Below are 20199 nucleotides of genomic sequence, written 5' to 3'. Positions count from 1 at the left end.
AGGCTGAATGTCAATATCTTCTTAGAAAAGATTAAATTTTTTTATCAACATGATAAAAAATTGTTTCCAGTGATTTCAACTTATTTTCCTGGCTTTGACCTATTTGTTATGGAGAACTTTTTTTTCCCAATGACTTCCTTTCATGAATTATCATTACTTCTTTATAGTCTGAGATTTCTAAAAGCCTAGGCAAACAGTTAAGAATTTCAGATTTTCCTCATTTGTTTTCTCCCTCCTTTACTTGTAAATATAAAACACAATCATAAATATGTTAAAATGTACCAGAAGTAAAAGTAATATGTAAATAGATCATCATCATTATTAATTTCACTATGACAAAATGTTTTTGCATATTTTGATGTATTATGGTTTAGGTCCTGTTTCCATATAGGCCCACCCATTGCAAGTGTGAAACTCTAGAATGAGCATGAACTTTTGGAATGAATTTTAATTTTGCCATGTGTCTGCTGAGTGAACTTGGACAATTCATTTAACCCATCAGGATTACAGTTTCTTTGTTTATTAAAATGTCGGCAAAAATACATTTGTTTCAGACTTAAAAGGATTAAATTATTTTATGTACACATGTAGGCACAAGGAGCCTGGCTATTGAAGGACTTCATAATATTAACTTCATCTTCTTTTTAATCTCTACTGCTGTCTTTAGTTTCAGGTTTTATGAATCCTGATTCAATATGGTCCATCCACCTGAAGGCCTTCTAGGCCCTCCCTCACAATCTTCGTACACTTGCAGGTAGAAGATATTTCAGCCAAATTATATGCCTGAAAATAAATATGTGCATACAGAGTTAATTTCTCTGTTAAATTCTTATGATGCTTAGGATTAATTAATTCATTGTGCTAAATCTATCATGGTGAAATAATTCAGTGCTCGATATAATAGGAGAACTCTCTGGTGAAGTTAGAAAATAGTTAGGCAGTTATTTTTGTTTAAAGAAAATTTTGCATAATGCCTTTTGGAGCAGTCTTATTCTTCATAATTGCCTGAGATATTTCAAGGTGCTTTGCTATAAATCTGAGGACTTAAAAACAATGTTTTACAGTCTGGCCCACTAAGAATAATGACCTCTCCTGTTCCTTGTTTTTCTGGGTGATTAAGGGTTTCCTGACTGGCCCCAGGCCATCTGCCCTGGCTTTTTTTTTTTTTCTCTCTCCCAAGGATTTAGAACCATATTGTCAAAAATAATCTCTTACTCTGAGAGATCTCTCTGGCCCCAGAAGATAGAAAGTGTTTGCCACGTGTGCTTCAAGCTTGCATGAAAAATCTTGCAAGCAATGGTTCTTGTTGAAGGTATAACACAGCCCCATCATTTATGCTCCTTTAACTAAATTAGGTGTAAATTATTTCAAGGAGGCCAAAGTTCTTCTCTGTGTTCCTATGAGGATAATTTCGCAAATACACAGCACGTCCTTCCAACCGCATATTTTGGGCAAGGAGAAGAAAACAAGAAGGAGAAGAAGAAGGAGCTGTGGCTTGGGGCCAGTGCACACCTCTCCACAGGGGGTTTCCAGCATGTGGGTGATTTTTAACCATGCTGACATAAATCAGACAGTGCAGAGGAACTGCATTCTGATCTCTGTGCTGGGAGATGCCTGGATAGTGTTACGCGTCCCTCATTAGGAGGCATTGGAGTTGAGCTGGGGAGTTGAACTTTCAGCTGTATCAAAATAACAGTGTGCAAGCAAAGAAGGCTGGGATGAGGGGGTGTACCCCAAATAACCCAGCCTTTGCAGACAGGTTATGTGAAGTGTTTCGATCCCTCATCCTTAGAGATAATTTATTTATAAACTGAGCTCAATAGAATCAAGAAGAATCTGGTCCATGAATGCTACTGATTAAATCTTCTGGTTGAGATATGGGTCTCATTTTCTTCCAGCCAGGACATTCTGCCACTCTGACCTACATTCTCTAATCCTGTTAAAACTGAGTTTTTAATGTGTAGTAAAAATTTAGTGTTCAGAAACTATTTTATTTAAGCCCAATTATTTATTATTTATAGCCATTAGTTTTTTTAATGAAAATTAAGTGTGAAAATTGGGTGTTAAAACAAAATTGAACATCTAGGTTAAAAATGTAAACCTTCCTAAGTAAAAAAAAAAAATTAAATATTAAAAAGAATTATGTTACATAGGGGAAAGAACAAGCAATGGTAAATATAACTTAATGAACCAATTTTAACATAAAATAATTATAGAGCTGATGCTAAACCTACCATACAAAAAATGTAAATGGGTATAAAACACCTGTTAAAAAAAGATTTTCAAATTAGCTAATATGCAAAATGCAGCTCTACACATAATATAGAAGACATACAAAATACAAGTGGGTTTTTTTAAAAAAAGCTAAAAATAAAGGTATGAGCAAAGATAAACCACACAAGTTAAAATGAGGGAGCTATCTTGATATCCAACAAAGTAGAATTGAATAATACTATATATATGCTTAATTTGGGGCCCAGCAAACCCCTGATAATTTACTCTGAAGACATACTTCTAAGTGTACAAAATTACGCATGCTTAAGATTATTCATTATAGCATTATTAGTAATTCAAAGAATTATAAATGCCTACACATAGGAAATGGATTTAAAAAACTGTATGCTCACAATGGACAGCATGCAGCTATGTAAAGAATGAGAAGGAGCTTTATAAAGTGTTAATATGGTTATTTCTAGGATATGGTTATTTCTAGGTTATTTCTGACTTTTTCAAAAAGAAGCTGTAGTTTCAATTTATAATGTCCCTCAAAGGCTCATGTGTCAAAGTCTTTGTCCTGGTGCTATGGGTAGGTTGTGGAATTTTTAGAAAGTGGGGCCTAGTGGGAGGTCTATGTACACATGTCCGTGGGGGCATGCTCTTAAAGGGGGCCTGGTCCCTTCTTTCTCTCCTTTACTCTCCTCACTTCACAGCCACGAAGTGATGGGTTTTACTTTATCATGCATGCCCACCATAATGTACTGCCTTGCCATAGGCTTAACAACAACAGGGCCAACCGATCATAAACTGAAGCCTCTGAAACTGTGAGCCAAAAAAAACTTCGTCTTTATGAGTTGATCATCTCAGGTATTTGTTATAGTGATAGAAAGTTAACTAACACTAAACATATGGATAAATCAGAAAACATTAAAGCTGACCACCTGTGAGGGAGAAATGGGGTTACTAAGGGATAGGAAGAAAAAGGACACTTCTTGAGCATACCTTTATGTGCAATTGTGACATTAGGAAGCATGTCTATTTTCTACATATTCAAAAATAAAATTAAATTGACAGTGATGGGGGAAAAAACAAAACTGAAAGCAAACAGCATTTCAAATAAATAATTCTATTTCAAATATATCCCACCCCAAAGGGGGAAAAATCTAATCCAAATAAGTTGAAAACAATACTTTCTTCTTTATCTGAAACTCATTTAATAGGTTCTTGTTTTTTTTCCTACTTATATGACTATAGGAATTCTGAAACTGTTGTTTTTATTACAGGATTAAGTAATTGAGTGAGTGTGTTGAAGGTTCTCACTGCAAAGGGAGAGAGAAATATGGAAGAGGTAAGGCAAGCAAGACCCTTGTGAGGTCGGATTGGAATTGATGGTATACGTTTTATATAATGTCAGTGTCATGAAAGACAAAGGCTGACATTATTTTTTTCAAAATTAAAGGAGATAAAGAGACATGGTATCTAAATACAATACATAATCCTAGACTAGATCCTAGACTAAAGAGGAAAAAAATATTATAAAGATTGTTACTGGAATAATTGGACTATAGACAAATAAAATTAGAAAAAAGTATGCATTGATGTTACATTTGCTGAATTTCTTCACCCTGCTGTGGTTATAAAAGCAAATGTTCTTGTTATTAGGAAATACATGATGGAGGATTAAAAGCAAAATGTTCAGAGAGAAAGTGATAAAGCAAATTTTGTAAAATATTATAAAATTGAGTAAGAGATATAAAGGGGCTTCATGTACAATTTTTCAAAACCTCCTTTGGTCTTGAAATTATTTCAGAATAGCAAGTCAAAATCATGAAGTGCTTCTTGAATTTTTCCCGGGTATCTTGAGTGCCAAGAAAAATAAAATGCCACCACATGTCATTATGTCGCTATGTAATTCTTCAATGTTTTCCAACCCTTATCCTTTCTGTGATTTTGTGAATATTTGGAAAGTACATCCTGTGTTCTTAGAGCTTGTCATCTTGACTCTTTTGGTCACATTTTTCAAATGTTTGTTGATTAATTTGGTGTACACATAAAACAAGTGTTTCTGAAGTATAGACCCTTAGTTGACCCCAAGCATATTTTCATCACATATATTTTCCAAGAGATGAAGTGAAGTTTATTGCATAGAAAGTAGATTACATGGATTTTGGTTGAAACACTGATTTCAGCCATTTTAGTGAAATTTAAGGGTAAAACTGACTTGCATTCTATTTTAATAATTTCTACTTCCCATCATTTTGGAAAATCATTTTATTTCCCAAGTCATTTATATATGAATGACTCATATTTGAAACTTCTTATCAAATGTTAAGGGTCATATAATTATATTTGTCTCATAGGCAAAAATATGTTTTTGGTAAATGTGATAAAATTTGTCATATTTATGTCTAAATGAAAATGTATAGGTTATTTACTAAGAAATTGGATTTATCATTTTACATATATCTTCAATACAATGCTGGACACTTAGTGACTGACACTGTTGTCAAAGTGTACAAAATGGATCCATTTTGGATAGATAATTCTTCTAAATTTCCTACCTAAAAACACACACATAGGTAAGATGTAGAGGTGCAAGCACTGGGCACAACATGCGTTATAGAAAAATTCTGGTGTTTGCACTAATGGAAACCAAGAATTCCAAGCTCAAGTGGCTTCTCTGATTTTGTTTCTTCACTTTCTGCTATTATATGTTGTTCTCTGAAGAAAGTTATTTTAAAACATGATTTGCTTTAAAATGAGATTTTTACCTGTGTTTGCAGTTCTTAAAATTAACTATTGACAGTAGAGTGGTAAAGTTTTCTCAGTGTTAAATATTTTATGAGAAAAGAATAAATGAAACTATACAAATAATAATATAAATGTTTAAAGGTGGGTAAGTGTGATGAAGGGGTTGCCAAAAAGTTTGCATGGTGGGTTTTATGTCATATAATTTAAGACAGTAAAGGTGGGGCTGAGGACATGGTTCAGTGGTAGAGCACTTGCCTGGCATGTTTGAGGCCCTGGGGTGGATCCCTAGTACAGCTAAGGAAAAAAAAAAAAAAAGAAAGGCATTCTAATGATTAGAATTTTTCACATCACATGGGCATTTCTTTGCCTGTTGATCTATAAGAGGACATATAAATAAATAAATAAATAAATACCTGAAACCAGTGTTTCTTGGGCAAATGTGCTTTCATTGAATGGTGACAAAGTGGATTTTTTTCCTCTTGCAAGTTGATATTTAATGTCAAGCAATGCAATGAAAGAAAGCTTAAAACAGAAAAATTATTTCAGAATACCAGCAAATTCATTATGCCTTCTACATCGCCCTCACTTCCTGTTTCCCCGTTTTCAGGATGATATGCCATCCGTCAACTTCCTTTTTATTATTATCTACCTCTTGCCAGAATATTTGAACTGATGTTGGGTAAAAATAAATTTCCAGGAACGGAGATGTGTAGAGAAGGGAACTGCAGGACACTTTACATGGATTATTTCCTTTACTCCAAAATGAAACCCTATGAGCCTGGAATTATGACCTCTGTTTTACAGATGAGAAAAACAAGTCTCAGAAAAGTTAAGAGAATTGCCTAAATCTAAAGGTACCAAGTGAGGGAGCCAGAATTCCAAGTAGGAAGGATTGGAGTACAGACAGCATGCCAAGACCTGTCACTTTCCCAGTTGGCTCAATCGTAAAGCATTTTCACTCTTATTTCTTTACTTCTCCATGATTTCCAAGGGGTCAATGTCTCAATCAGAAATGAGGGAACCAGTGCAGTCCACGCAGACTATGTGTGTGGTTGAGACAAACTTGGACGCTATTTGGAAGCCAATATTAAATGTTGATTCCAAAGGGGGGACTATTTATTGAATCCCCGCATGTAGTCACACCTTGGATTTTCTTTGGTGGTCTTCATTCTAAGTAATGACAAAGTAAGACATAGTTTATTTTATGGGAACTGAGAAAATCACAGCACAGGGTGGTCTTAAGTTTCAGAAAAGTTTAGCTTTTGTTAACATAGATTTTTCCAAACCTTAAAGTCACACTTCTATGCATAAACAAAAGTTTTAAGAGTCATATGTTTTCAATGGGCAGTGAACTCAGTTAAGCACTCAGTGTTTGCCATTCAATCATGGTAACCGAATAGGCTGAACCTGTGATGAAACTCATCGCGTTTGAAAATCAATTGCTCTCTGCCAACTGTGCCTTAGAGTTAACTTTATGGATTTTTAAGGTTACTAATAGTTGTGTTATGGAATTCCACAGACTGCTGCTTTCTGATTAATTTTTCACTTCAAACACATGAGAATTGACTTCCTTGCATTCCAATATGTATTTCCCTAGGCATAACTGTCTGAAAGGAATTAAACTCAACTAATATTTTTTCTTTCTTTTTGGCTTGAAACATTCCCAAGGCTTTGCAAAGTATAGGCTTAGGTTATATTTATGGCCAAAATAAAAAGCCATTTAAATATGTATTAAATTGCAGAGTCAGATAATGATTACAGCATACATATATTAAATTTGTTCTATTTGGTTTGTTTGAATAAATTTAAATAATTATTTGCAAATGCTTTATAAATTTAGTCACCATTAGTATGCCAAATGCTTTCCTTATTTATTCTTATTAAATATTAAACTAAATAGAAAATAAAATCATACACAAAAAACTTATTTTTCACAAGATAAAAACATTGCAGAGCCAATTTGAATTTATTTATGATTATAACATTTAACATTTTTAAAATAAATTAATGATTAAAAACATGCCAAATAAAATAGTAATAATAAGGTATTTTTATACCTTTATGTGTAAACCTTTTTGTGTGTGTATTCTCTAGTACTTTTTTTTAAAAAAAATACATCTAGTTAATTGCTTCTTACAAGATTACTATTTTATTGGGTACCAGGGATTGAATTCAAAGGCACTCTGCCACTAAGCCACATCCTCACCCCTATTTTTTTTTTTTTAGAGACAAGGTCTCACTGAGTGCTTAGCACCTTGCTTTTGCTGAGGCTGGCATTGAACTCATGATCCTCCTGCCTTAGCTCCTGAGCTGCTGGGATTATAGGGGTGCACCACCTTGCCCTGCTACAATATTACTTTCAATTAGATTTCTCATATAGTACAAGTGGTTTTTTATCGTTAGAGTCCTATTAGGATAGAGAAAGCACACAGTAACATGAACAGAAGAAAATTTAATGTGATGTATTATTTGTTATTTCAGAGTATTTGTATAAGTGTGGGATTAGCTAGTGAATAGAACTCTCAAGTATATATGAATAACAGATATGAGAGACAACTTTTGCTCTTAGGCCTAAGATAGACTCTAACGAAGAGTCCCCATTCCTATAACACTGATTCAGGTCTCGTTTGAGATGATATCCTGGCTTACTGGATGCCAGAAAAAGCACTGTGCTGTCATCGTGGTGGAATTTGCTAGAAATCCACCCTCCAGGATGCTGTGAAAAGCAGTGCACAGGTGTCTCACCAGAGGTATTGTGACCAATTCCCTGAGGAAGGTGCTAGGGGAACTTGATGGCCACTGGGAGCTGTTAGGCCCTGTATGTTGCAAGAGCCTCCCCAGTAAGAACATGCAAACCGGGAAAACAAAACTTCCTCCTGCCATGTCTGCTCAGTGCCCTCTACTGAGAGTGTGACCAGTTGGCAAAGAAAAAAATTCTTAAAGCATTCAGATTCATTTTCACAGAGCTGGCACAAAGGGTGAATTGGAGCAAGGAGATATTAAATCAATAACCAGCACAGTATCAGATTTTTTAAAATGACTGAAAGTGTTATATTTTAATATTGGTTATAGCCATATCCAATATTATTTTTTACATAGACATTATTACCTAATGCCATAGGTCCATTTATAAGAGCAGATTTTATTTTAAAAAAAAATGATTGCAAATCAACAATCATGTAAGGTGTTGGTTAAGAGTGCTCGCTCTACAGTCAGTTCCTGGCTTGGCTCCTTACTAACTGAAACCTAGGGAAGGTGTTTCACCCTGGTGGGTTTATTTCCTCATCTGTAAAACTGGATCAAAATGGTTTACCTTAGTTGGATTGTTGAGAAGTTCCAATGAAATACACTGTATGTGAAGTGTTTAGACCTGCAGGTGGCCCAAGGGAAGGTCTCAACAAATAGCTATTACTTATTAAGACGTTAGATTCATCCAACCAAGAGTTTAAAATTTTATGTAATTTTATGTCAATATATATTTTTTTTCTAGGTAAATTCCTTTAGGAGCCAAAAAATGTTTAGAACTCATGAGACCATGATCTGTTCATTGGTTTATGCAGCAATTCTGACAAACCATTATGGATGTCAGAGACAGGTTTTGGCTCCAAATGAAAGTTATGTTTTTGGATTTCTTTATTTCAAAGTTGCTCAGTCAGAATTCAACATAAATATTTTATAAAAATGCAACTTTTAGGTAAGAATTGGATGTAGCCATATTGCTAACTGCTGTTAAAATGCTTCCTAAATGAACATATCTATTATATATCAAAATTTGATATATGGAAAAGTAGCCACCCTTTTGTTAAATGGAATAACTATTTACACCATTCTTACGTTTTAGTGTTTTTTATACAATTGATGATGTTGGACTTGAGTTTTCAGAACACATTAACCCAAATGAACAATATGAGACATGCTAAAATTGGATGACAGTATTTGGCCAAGTTTTCAGAATCACTGACAAAACTGGAATAAAAAAGGATGGTCTGCAAATCAGTTTTAGCATAGTGTCTAAAAGAAATACAACTGTAACTCCGTAAGACTTCAAAAATTTTGTATCTATTTATTACAGATTTTTTGAGAAGATTACAAAGAAGAAATTACATTGTATCATTCACCTCCTAAAATATCCTCTAAGATATTGATTTCTTTACCCTAATCATTCATTTCTCACAAGAGCTCTTCCCTTTCTCTCTCACATGCTTTAGTTTGGTAACTGAAATACCACTTAGTATCTACTTCCATTCTGCCATCTCAACCTAAATATCTGGTCTTGCCTCTCATTTGTGAGCAAATGTCAACCCAGAGAAGGTTCAGAGGACTACAAATGAGAATCTATATGGATTCCCAAAGCCAAGAGGACCAGGAATCTGTCTCCATGGCAGATAGAGCTGTGTGGGAGAAGAGGATAGTTCAAGAGGGCCGCACTTGAGGGAGATGTATACTCTCCCTGTATAAAACTCTACCAGGTGGGAATATGAGCAAGCTCTGCCTACCAATTTCATCAGTTATACTAGTACTTCTCTTCCTTGCAAAAGGAGTAGAGATAAAATACAGATGTGCTTAGATATAGATATCTTTCTTATCTCTCAACTCAAATAAAATAATTCTGTAGAAATAATTCTGTCTACTACTTAAGCAATGTTGGACTTAAAACATTCGTGGAATCATTATATAATTAAACAGTTTAGATTCTGAGGAGATTGGGCTTCCATTTATAAAACAAAATATTATTACAAAACTTAAGCAATGAACAGCATATATAGATTCTATTTTCATTCCAAAAGGATATCCATGAAAGTTAATTGTTATACTTTCTAGCATATCTTTGAACCACATCCTTGAAAATTAGAGATTCTCCAATATTCCAAATAATCTTATGACATATTCTTCACCCCTGCCACCATGCAGTACCATAATTTAAAACAAGACTTCTTCAGGTTATCATTATTCCTTCTATTGATACAAGAATAAGACAATTTATAAAGAAATTACATAAATTCTTCCACAAAACAAATCCCGTATGATTAAATAGTCATTGTTATAATTTGTAATATTAGTTTTAAACTTTTCTGTATCTTCAAAACTAAAACATCCCTGATAGCAGGGATTTTGAGTGAGAATTTCTATTTTATAATGTAGGTACGTAAGAGTAATAGTGAAATACATTGTTGGGGGTAAAGCTGAGTCATAACTGCTCAAAAACAGTCTTCCAATTTTTTGAGGCAGCTATACTGACCTTCATGGAAGAAGTAGGTGTGGAGAATAGGAGAGGTAAAATGATAGGACACTTCATGGAGGGATATCAGAGAAAGGTGTCTTGTGAAATGTTACTAAGGAATTTTATGAATGGCAGTTATCGTTTTGCTCTAGACAATTATTTTTACATTTCCTGGAATGTAGCAAACATTCATTTATTTATTTATTATGGCTAATAAGTATATGTTAATTCTGCTTTTGCAATTTGAAAGACCTCAGTATATTTTCAAAGGTCCAAAGGAGCTTGTTCACATTTTTCAATTCTGCAATTGTTGTCACTTTGAAACCAATTCCTTTGCTTCTTGTGCCTTTAACCAGCACTTCTTAGTGACTTATAGTGGTGTGCACAAAGTCTTCCCCACTCACTTTCCATGCAACTCTCATAATTTTCACTCCATCATTTGTGGATGGAAACCTGCCTCCAACTATATTTCTTTCTAAAAAGTTCACTTTTCAGAATTCACCTCACCCGCTAATGACTCAGTGTTCATCAATCATTGAGTGGTGTTGTAAGAGAAGTATGTTTTAATTCTTCCAGCCATTGGCACTTATGTTTAGCTCTTTCACATAGCATGTATGTCATCATACCTTGGTTTGGAAGGCTGGGAAAGTGTCATGGTATTAGGGAAAGGGAACACCATATTAATTGACATTCATCCCTGAAAATGACTTGTGCATGTTTGGTGTATTAGTAAAATCTTAAATTAAAAATTATGGGAAGTAATATATTTCTACACTTTTAGCCAAAACATTTATTAAGCCAGACTCAAAAGAAATATACCATGATCCACATTTTCATATGTCTGCCAAGAAAATCTGGTCTCTTGGTGCCCTGCATTTTGAAGAATGGTAAATAAGCCTTCCTTAATTACCCTGTGGGGAGCACTGCCCAAAAGTTGAGGTCAGTCTGGCTTTGGCCTATGTTCTCTTTCCCGTGGGTATGCTCATGAAGGCTATTTCTTCTAACCATTTTTGTTTTGTTCTGAAAATTATTTTAACTCTTTGAATGTGTTAGTTTAGATTTGGAGGATAACATATATGTGGTTATGATCTAAAAATGCTACTTTCCAAGTTTATTTCACATTATGTAAGTTATATTTCTTCAAATTAAAAAAAAAAATCTAGCCACATGATAAAAATTATGCCTGTACTTGTACTAGTAATGTACCATTGTAGATTTAGAGATATACTTCTATAGACTCCTGACTTTTTCCCAAATAAAATTTATATTTCAAACCACACATTTTCTGGGTACATTTTTACACTCCCTCATTTTTACAATATTAATTGTTATTATTTTGCTCATAGTTTTGCAAAGGCTAAAGATCCTAACAAAGTTATTTCAGACATTACTCATTATTTCCATTGAAAAATATGGTAGAATTATTCACAACATAGAGCCATCAGTAAATTCGATATGTACTCTCATCATTGATAGGAAATTCGAATTGATCCCTAAGTGCTAATGGCATACTGCATTAGCCAAAAGGACTTTGGTGAAATATGGGTGTGATTGAGTTTGGGTATGGGAAAAATCTCACTAGTATTCTTCTTTCTCACTCATGCTTTCTCACATCTGCATTCTTCATTCAATACATTGCTTGTATGATTACTTCACTTTTATATTAACAATTAGTGGTTAATTTTATTTTCAGGGATATTTTTCCCAATAAATAAATTTCAGTAATCTTATGTATATTCAAAATAGAGAATAATTAACCACATTGAAAAGTGGATGCTTGCTAGTAGGTTAGCTTCCATCTAGTGAACTTATCTTAGGGACATTCAGTTGTAATTTGTACCTAAAACCTAATTATTACAGATAAAGTTCTTTCATAGTTGCTGGCAAATTATGAAACCAAAAAAGTTAATTACACAAACATAAAAGATTAATGTATAGAGAAAAGTAAAGCAAAAGATTCTACTCTTATTCTCCTGATGAAGCAAAATATTTGGGCATGGATTTATTATTCAACATTCAATAAACTTTAATTATTTAACATCTATTGCATGTCCAAACTGTCATTGACCCTTTGGAGTTTTATTAGGAAATAAAAACTTAATATGAATCATAAAGCTTCAGACTTAGAAGGAGAGAAACTCATATTAGTGTCTGGAGACCATTTTTCTAGGCATGTCTAGGCCTTACTTTACTATCTTGCAGGAACATTATGGTGAGCAATACCTATTCTGGCCATTGCCATCAATAAGAACAATTTTCCAGTTCCATCCATTTACTGACAAATGCCATAATTTCATCCTTCTTAATGGCTGAGTAATATTCCATTGTGTGTGTGTGTGTGTGTGTGTCACATTTTCTTTATCCATTCATCTGTTGTAGGGCACCTAAGTTGGTTCCATTATTTGGCTATTGTGAATTGAGCTGCTATAAACATTGATGTGGCAGTATCACTGTAGTATGCTGATTTGAGTATAAGCTTTGGAGTGGGATAAGTGGGTCAAATGGTGGCTCCATTCCAAGTTTTCTAAGGAATATCCATACTGCTTTCCAGAGAAGTTGCACTGATTTTCAGTCCCACCAGCAATGTGCTAAGTGAACCTTTTCCCCCACATCCTCACAAATATTTGTTGTTACTTGTATTCTTGATAATTGGCATTCTGACTGGAGTGAGATGGAATCCTAGTGTAGTTTTGATTTGAATTTCTCAGGGTGTTAGAGATGTTGAACATATTTTCATATATTTTTTGACCATTCATATTTCTTCTGCGACGTGCCTGTTCAGTTTTGTCCATTTATTGATTGGGTTATTTGGGGGATTTTTTGGTGTTAAGTTTGTTGTTGAGTTCTTTGTGTATCTTGGAGATTAATGCTTTATGTGAGGTGCTGGTGGTGAAGATTTTCTCCAGTTCTGTAGGATCTCTGTTCATGATCTTGATTGTTTCCTTTGCACTAAAGAAGCTTTAGAGTTTGATACTGTCCCATTTATTGATTCTTGATTTTACTTCTCGTGCTTTAAGAGGTAGTGAGTTCCTAAGGGGACATGATGGAGATTTGGGCCTATGTGTTCTTCTAGTAGGCACAGAGTCTCTGGTCTAAAGCCTATGTCCTTGATCCATTTTGCGTTGAGTTTTGTACAGGGTGAGAGATAGAGGTTCGATTTCATTCTACATGCTAAGTGAAATAATCCCAAAAAACCAATCCCCCAAAACCAAGGCAGAATGTTCTTTCTGATATGTGGATGCTAACTCACAATAAGGGAAGGGAAAGTTAGAAGTTCATTGAAGTAGACAAATGGGAATGAAGTGAAGGGAGGGGGAATGGGAAAAGAAAAGACAGTTGAATGAATCCTATCCTTTTACATGAATACATAACCAATGTTAACTCCACATCACATACAACCACAATAATTGGATCCACATTGGAACAAATATGTATGTATGTATGTGTATGTATGTGTGTGTATAAATATATATATATATTATATATATATATATATATATGTCAAAATATACCCTACTGTCATGTATATCTGGAAAGAACAAAAAGAAAATTTTAAAAAAGAACAATTTTTAACAAAATCAATTACAATGGTGTCTAAACATAAATTTTTTATATTCATGTGTTATGGAAAACTAATGTAGAATTTGGAAATTTTTAAACATTGCCAACACATTATAGAGATTTAAAGGCTATCGTTGATTAAAGTTCTTTTCTATGTCTTTTGATGAAATATAATTTTTTGGCAGAATTAAAAGAAGGAGAGGGAAATACTAATCTTTCTGACTAAACTATCAATAGTCAGGGATAATGTGATCCAGGGTAATGAATATCTTTTTACATCTCAATTTACCTATTAATGACAGTTAAATACTAAAAAGCATCAGGACTATTTATTTCCAATTGTTCATTTAAATAGTTATTTGATATTTGTTTCTCAATTACTTATTAAATTTTCGCTATGGGCCAAGCAGTGGGCTAGGTAGTAGAGGTATAAAAATGATTAAGTCACCCTAATAAAAGGATGAGTGTTTTTGAGGAGCAGTGAAAAGCTTAACTTACTATAAAATGAGCAAAGGAATTATGAGGAGCTGAGTAGTAGGGTAAAGATGAGGATAGAAAATTACATGGTGAAAGACTTTGTTTGCTAGATCAGAAAGACTGGATAGGATCCTGAAGATAACAAAAATCCTCCGTTAAAGATACTTAAACACTAGTGATGATTTCTTTAAAACTCAGTGTATTTAAAAGATAATGGATAGTACATAATCTCATTTTTACCCATTCTTGTTTTTTTTTTTGTAAACATTTTTCTTTTAAATTTTTTGGAAGTAGTTGGTTTTATTTGAATGGGCTGCCGGGAGTATTTGGAGTGTCATTACTTTTTTACTTTTCAGGGTCTCATTGACCCTCCCCTGCCTTTGACATTATAAATGACATTTAAGACCATGCCAATTATGCCAAAGAGAAAAGATATGGTAAATGTATTCCCTGAGGATAACTAAATCCTAAAGAGTAACACATATTCCTAAATCATTTGGTTTGACATTCGATGCATTCCCATTGACTCTAAAAATGTCACACGCAGGCTTCAATCACTGGCTTGTTCTACACAGCTGAAGATGACTGATATAACATTGGGAACATGGGGATATCTAGGGTGGATATATACTTAAAATTAATAAAAATGGTTGTGTTGGCCAAACCAAGTTTCTGTGGGCATAATGAGTTTTGAGAATTATTTGTAAAACTGACTTAGGAAATATTTGTAGAACATTATGAAATTTTCAGATAAAAGTCTCTGGGTAAGGCATTAAGGATCATTTTCCCAAGTATTCAAGATTTTGAAATACTATAAATATTCTTGCATATTATAAATACTTGGATCAATCGACATTTGAAATAGGCCTCTTCTGGAAATTGAAGAAGATTTACTTGGTGCTCTGGTTTGAGATAAAATACTTCATGTTATTCTTTTTCCTCCATTGTGTTTAATATGTATAAGAAAATATCTACATTTAAAAGGATGAAAACATTTATCTTTATAAAATGAATGGATGCTAAAATATCTCTACAATTTGTTCAAGGTTGGGATTGGAAATAGGAATAGAAGATAATTAATATAAATTAATATGCATATGTACTATACATATTTAATATAAATCATATAAGATTCAGAATTTCTCAAGCAATGACACCTTAATCCTCTGAATTGTTAGAAGTTATTTCACAAAAAAGAGTACATATCAAACAACATTGTCGATAATTAATTTTAATTTTAGTTTTTCTTTCTTAGAAAACCAAATATATATTAGTTCTTTAAAGTCTTCTATAAGTTCTACCAGAATGAAACCCATTTAACTTTGTTTAATACTGCCCAAACTTATTTGCATTTAGATATTCTTCCAACCTTAGGGTACTTACTAATATTTTATGGAATCCTAATATTTTAAGGAACATTTCCTAGAAAAAGTTGACGTAGAATGTAAGTAAATATAATTCATTACACACAGGAGAGGTGCAATAGAACACAACAGAAAGAACACATTGTCCTGATTTAAGTGGAACAGCCCGACACGATGTGATCTTTGAAGGTGTACAACTAAATACAGTGCCTGAAACATGGTGGGTGCTCACTCAGTAAAGTATCTACATAGGTGGACCAATTTTAGTATGTAGATGCCTCACTCTCCCCACCCCAACCGCCAATTGCCAGTTTCCTATAGCACTTTCTGAAGTTCCTTTTGCATGTGGCCAGACAATAAGTTATTATGATCCCTTGTAATTAAAACTCTGTTTGGCATGCTTTAACTTACTGTGTCACAGCTCAGAGCTTGCTTTGGTAGTTGTAAAACACCCCTTAGCATGAAATTCTAGCATGCTAAAGCAGACCATGTAACCATTAATCACCCGAGGATTGTTTTCTCCGTTTCATCACCTCTGCCCACGTTGAAGAAGGCATTCGTCTTCAAGGTCCACTGCTTTTCCTGGACCTTACACCTTTTCAGCATTCTCTGCCCTTAGCATGTCCTCTCTCAGGTTTTGATCATTCCTGGATTTATAATTGTGCTTCCATATCCTTGGGCACTCGGGTGCTCAAATTTACTCTGTTTCTTGTGAAATCTAAGATATCTGCTGTTGTTTTCCTATGTTGCCTTACCTTCCAAAGTATTTCCATAAACTTCTTCAGTAAGCATTTGTTCAGTGTCTATGAATTTTTGAAGCTAGAGACTATCCCAAATTGCCTCCTGTTCTAATAACAAAACATACACAACACCAACACTCACAGTTTTATGTGAGAATAGATGTGCTCCAACTACACACAGAAGGCACTATTGTCTTGGGGTATAGTCAACTCCTTAGTAAAGTTTTGAGACAAGTCAGATTCACTCCCCCCGCCCCACAACCCTGCCTTTACCACACACTTGAAAAAAATTCTTGTCCCTTTAGACTCAAACATCTTTTAGAGAAAAATCATACAACTATGCTGATGGAATTCATTTTAAGTTTGTGATTATAAATTTCAAATAAACTCTCAATAATGTTCAGCAATTGGGCAGAGTCTTTCTTTAGACCCAGTGCCATAGTTTGGATCTTCAGTGTCACCCAAAGCCCCATGAGTTAAAGGCTGGGAACCTAGTCCACCACTATTGGGAGGTGGTAGAATATTTCAGAGGTAAGGCCTACTGGAAAAACGTTATGTCACTGGGAGTATGCGCTGGAAGGGGATATTGGGACCCTGACCTCTTCCTTCCTCTTTGTTTTTTGACTACCATGAGATGAACAGACCTCTTCCATCATGCACTTCCAACATGTTGTACTGTGTCAACACAGGCCTGAGGTGAAAGGGCCAAGTGACCATGGACTGAAGCCTCTGAAACAGTCAGCCCAAACAAACCTTTGCTCATCATAAGTGTATTATCTCAGGTATTTTGGTATAGTGACAGAAAGCGACTAACACATTTAATTTGGAATAATTTAAGACAACTCTTATCTGTTTTCCTTTTATCTTTAAACCTCATTCTTTCCTTAACTTGTAATTATTCACTCAGTTGATGATCTTGCTTCATTTTTTAAAAATAGTAGACCATATTACTTCCTCATCTTTCCACCATCAAACACATAGGCTACCTGGATCTGTACTATCTTCCATTTTTCTTCTTCCTGTTATCTTGGAGGAGGTGTTGCTCCTTCAATTAAACATCAGTGCTTCTACTTTTGCCTCATATAGAAATTTATTTCTACTATTTCTTCTCTTTTCTATTGAATTAATCTTTCTTTCTCTGTTAGAACATTTTTATTCCTTGAACATCTTCTCTTATCTCCCCTATTGAAGAAACAAAAGAAGGAAAAGGAGAAGGAGGAAGAGGTGATGGAGAGGAAGAGGAGGAGAAAGGAAAGGAAACCTCTTCGTTGAGCACTCCCTGTAGCTACTGACTCATTTCTCTGCCCCATGTCATATCCACATTTATTAAAAGAACTGGGGACCTTCCATCTCCGCTTCCTCACCTTTCCTTCACTCTTCAACTTCCTTCAATCTGAAGGATTCCCATAGCTTCATTAACACTGATCTTTACATCATTCAAGGTAATGAACTCTTTTTTGTTCATACTAGACCTTTTAGTAACTTGCAACATGACATTCAGGCTGTTCTTAGGAACTTCTTAGCCCTTGGCTTCTGTGTCTTTTCTCCTGGTTATCCTTCTACCACATTCACTACTTCTTTTATTCTTTTGTTTATGGTCTGTTTATTGCCATTTTTTTTAGAACTCATCTCTTCCCTTTTCTTTGGCTAACCTCTCTCCTTACGTGATCTCATTCATTTTCATGGCTTTACATTTTTCTTTAGTGTCATGACTCCCTGGAGCTTCAGACTCATATCCTACTACCCACTTGAATATATTTCATCACTGTCTCAGTTGGGGAAGTGTCATAAGGTGGTCTCATTTGGCATTTTGCTCCATTCACTACAGGTGTGGGACTCTTCTCTTCCAGACCTTCATCTCCCACTAAATGTCTGGGGCTTTCCTGAAGGCTTATGAGTCCCTGGGCTATTACAAAATGATTTGTCTATTTGTCTGTATGAGGTAAGTCAAAGAAGGGTCAGGCAAAATCTGAAGCATCAACAGGTGTCACTCCTGCTGAGCAGTGACTGGGAGAAGTGCCAGAGACTATTGAAGAGTTGCCTTTATTAGTCATCAATGAAAAAAAAACAGCTTGCATAAACTCTGGGCATTAGGGATGAATAGTGACTGCATATAAGTAGGCCGGGGCACTCATCAGATGATGACTTCCACATGACTCCAAGGTACCCAAGCAACGCTTTAACTATGGCTCTTTGTTGAGCTAGTCCCCGTTCTTGTCCATGCGGCCCATTCTAGACCAGGACCATTGACCTGTACTATCAACCTCTCTAATTTCATGAGTTCTTTGTTCCCTCATATATCAGGGAATCTCTTCTGACTGCTGAAAAGTGGGATGGAATGAGGAAAGAGTTAGAGAAGAGATTGATTCACCTAATGATGTCTGCCAAATATTTAATCCATTCTAAAAGTCCTCTCAACGTTTTTAATAGTATCCAAAAACCATGAATCTACCCCTTTCCTCTGGATTCTATAGTTACATCCTTACCTTAATTTAATTGAACACATAATGGCATTAAATAGGGGTTAGGGAAGGGAGAAAAGTAAATATAACATAATATATGAAACTATTACCATACCAAGATGTTTCTACTAGTTCATGCTTCCATAATAAAATACCATAAATTGGGTGGCTTAAAAATTATGTTTGCATAGTTCTGGAGGCTGGAAATTCCAAGATTAAGATCCATCAGGGTTCAGTTGCTGGTGGGGCCATTCTTCCTGGCTTGTGGATAGCTACCTTGTCACTGTGTCCTCAGGTAGAATAAAAGAGAAATGCTGTTGTCTCTTTCTTCATCATATGGACACCAGTTTCACAACATCAGCTCCCCCCATATGACCTCATTTAACCTTAATCACCTCCTTAGAGGCCCTGTCTCCATATTGTCAACTAGGAAATTAGTGTTTTAACATATGAATTGAGAGGATCACAGTTCTGTCCATAGCAAAGTTTATGTCAACTTTAAACATGTATAAAATAGATTACATGATTTTTCCCCAGTTCATACCCCTCAGCTTCCCAAACTCTATTACACTTTTTTCCTCAAATTGCATTATCAGCACAATTATCTTGCCAGTTGCTTAAGTGCAAAACTTGGAGCCAGTTATCCTTGAGTCCTCTAATTTCCTTATCCTCTAAGATCCAACTCACAAGCAAGACCTGTTGCTTCTATCTCCATAGTATTTCTTGACCTTGATCACCCACCAGTGTCTATAGTCAATATCTTAGCATGAGACAACATCTCCTAGGCTGTGAGCCTCTTTAATGATGTCCCTACCTCCATTCTTGCCATCTTATAATCCATGCCCCACAGTCTGATTAAAATAAGATTATTACATGCACTTGAATAGAACTTTTCAGTGAATTTCATTGCATTTAAAAAATAATCTTATTGCCTGACTTTGGCCTGCAAGATTCTGGTTAATGGATATTGTGGGACAGATGTTTTAATACACAATTTTAAATAATCAAAGAAATGCTTAGATCTGCCTTGTTAGAAATGGCAGTTTGGAAGCAACAGAGAAGTTTGGTAGGAGAAAGGACAGGCTGTGACAGAAAGAGACAGAGCATCTACTGATATAATCCAGAGAGGTTTCAGGGGTTGAAGGTAGTGGGTAGTGCGTTTTGAGAGGAGGAAATATATTAAGGAGTATTTACTAGAAAGGAAGGCAGGCAGAAAAGAAGGAAGGAAGGAAGGAAGGAAGAAAGAAAGGAAAGAAACAAGATCAAATTGATGTGAAGATGAAGACAGGAGTTACTTTAGTCCCTGAATGGAAATTTGCTCAGAAAGAAATTTGGAAGGAGGAATTTGAAAGAGTTGTGAAGGAGTTAAGTTACTTTTGACACATGCCAAGTTTAAGAATCTAGAG

This window comes from Marmota flaviventris, chromosome 6, assembly GCF_047511675.1.
Source record: "Marmota flaviventris isolate mMarFla1 chromosome 6, mMarFla1.hap1, whole genome shotgun sequence".
NCBI classification, from domain to species: domain Eukaryota; kingdom Metazoa; phylum Chordata; class Mammalia; order Rodentia; family Sciuridae; genus Marmota; species Marmota flaviventris.
Note: the sequence above shows the minus strand (reverse complement) of the source record.